General features: G+C 39.4%; 1 long non-coding RNA gene across 1 annotated transcript in view; it reads right to left on the reverse strand.

The window, feature by feature from the left end:
- Positions 1-184, reverse strand: part of LOC107665345 (uncharacterized) — an 18,106-nt gene extending 17,922 nt beyond the window's left edge. The window contains exon 1 of the long non-coding RNA XR_001631540.1: positions 173-184. This is a non-coding gene — a long non-coding RNA (uncharacterized LOC107665345). The remainder of the gene's footprint in view (positions 1-172) is intronic.
- Between the last annotated feature and the right edge of the window lie 2,267 nt (positions 185-2,451).

Genomic DNA, 2,451 nt, shown 5'->3' on the forward strand with positions numbered 1-2,451 from the left:
AAGCCACAACCATGACAGGAAAACAAATGTGCGTGTGTGTGTGTGTGTGTGTGTGTGTGTGTGTGTGTGTCTGGTGCTACTGCACACTGAGGCTAGCGTACACGAATCCATCATCTGATTAACATGAGGTAATGACAGGTCTGTGTAGAACACTGTTATTAATGAGGTAAACAAAGCTTGGTTTAATGCTATGGTTAGTCTTGTACTAAACAAGAACTAGTATTCATTTTTTATGCAAATGTAAAAACAATCTTCATTAATAAACTGATTGATAACACTGTATGTGGCAGATTTGATTGTTCTTTTAAATTTAAGCCACATAATTTCTTTTATTGAAGTTTATTCAGTCAAATAAGCTCTTTTTACAAAATAATACGACCAACTGTCAGCACTGTACAACACATAAAGATGGCCTAGGGCAACAGACTGCATTCAGGCCCCAAGCCTCCTCTTTCTCTGGCTTGCTTTATTCTCCCACCCTTTTTCTTTTTGTTTTCTACTGAGCGCACAGAAGCCCTGCCAAAACCCCTGTGTTCTTGCTCATAGTTAGGATGATAACAATAAGAAGCATCTGCTTTGGGCTTCACTGACTGGCTACTAATGGCTTTTCTCACTAGCAAACTGGGTCAACAGAGTTTTTGAGAATTGTGAAATTGAGAGAATTGTGAAATTGAACCACAGAGGTTTCAATGAAGGCCGATTTCCTTCCAATCTCCAGTCTTGATTTAAGCATTACATCTGGACAGAGCCCTTAAATCACACAGAGAACATAGTCATGAGGACCTCCAAAAGTTACACAAGTGTAATATCATTCTTTGTTGTCATTCATCTAACAGTTGCTTCTACTGTCCATCACAGTAGACTTTAGTTCAACTTAGGCAACATCCACATAATTAGAGAGAGCGGGGATAATTGCAACACAATTATAATTGTTTTTTGCTCATTTATTCAGGAATATGTGGAGTTTGAAGCTGTGAAAGTTGCCTCAAACATCTTTGACTTATTGGCAGTAATTATCTGTGGTAATTAAATTCATAACTTTAATCAACTCTGATACAATTAAATTAAAGTACACAAAGGCCAGAAACATGTACTTTCTATTGTTAATTAATACAGGACACATCCTCAAATACTAAACATATCTTCAGATTATAAAGTACAGGCTTTAAAACTGACATAAAACTATACAAAGATTGTAAGCAAAATTAATGTTTTGAAATATTTTTAATGAACTTAGAAATAAACATCCAAGAGACATTTTATAAAGGCATTACCATTGGCGTGCACAGACCTCCAGAGGGGCAGGAGAGAAGTGGCACGACGAGGGCACAATCGGGGGGTCCCCCTCTGTGGAAATCGCGGGCGAAAGGGCACTTTAGTGTCGGTGATTAAAGGGACAGGGTATTTATTTTAAATTGTAATATTATTACACAATTTTACTGTTTTTAGTTTTACTATTTTTTTATCAAATAAATGCAGCCTTGGTGAACATAAACAAACAAACAAACATTAAATCTTACCAACTCCAAACTTTTGAAAGGCAGTGTGAATGGATGGATGGATTGAATGAGACAATAAAGTCTGTGAGATCTAAAATAACTTTGACAAAAACATCTCAGCCTCATCCACTAAGGAGTGTCACTCACAAAATATTTCCAGGTGCTCTTTAGGCAATTATTTTGGCCTATGGAAACCTAGCTGTTGAGGACTGCTCAGAACTCCATTGTTCTCTACCTAGAGGTGAGGAACTATGAGAATCGATGGGTGCCAGCTAAGACCTCACTCTTCTGTAGTGCATTCTCGGAGAGGCAGATGCGAAGAGGATACCCTCCATTCCTTCACCATGACAAAAGAAAGCCTGAGACCGCGTTGCCTCTCAAATGCCTCGATGAGAGAAACCAATATCATTAGCGACACTGGAGGAGCAGACGGGATGAAAAGATCCCGGCAATGAATGTACTACCGGGTGTGTTTTTTTTTTTTTTTCCTTTTTTCTTACAGGGGTCGAGAGGGGCCATGGGCACAGAGTAGCTTCTCAGACTGCAGATGGCGGCTTCTCATTGTTTTTAATGGGAAAGTGTCACAGAGCACTGCAGACACCCACCTGCGAATGCTTTCGAAATGCTCAGGCAGTAACATCGGCCAGACAGATGGGTTGGTTTACAGTTCACCATTTTTTTATTTTATTACATTTTTTATTTTTGTGTGGTGTTGGGAATGTCACCACAGATTAAGCGACACAGACTTGCTGAGCTCTGAACAGACAGTGTGTCAGTGTATTTGCCTGTCAGAGTTTTAATGAAACACATACCCTGTAATCTTGTTGGAACATGAGATGTGCTCATTGTATCGTCATGCTTGGCGATGAGAGATTACTGTACCGTTTGTGTTTGTTAATGCAGTCAGGCTGTCAGCATCCTGCTTCCTGTTTACTCATGCATGTGCATGACA

This window comes from Sinocyclocheilus anshuiensis, unplaced genomic scaffold, assembly GCF_001515605.1.
Source record: "Sinocyclocheilus anshuiensis isolate Anshui unplaced genomic scaffold, SAMN03320099.WGS_v1.1 scaffold199, whole genome shotgun sequence".
Lineage (NCBI taxonomy): Eukaryota > Metazoa > Chordata > Actinopteri > Cypriniformes > Cyprinidae > Sinocyclocheilus > Sinocyclocheilus anshuiensis.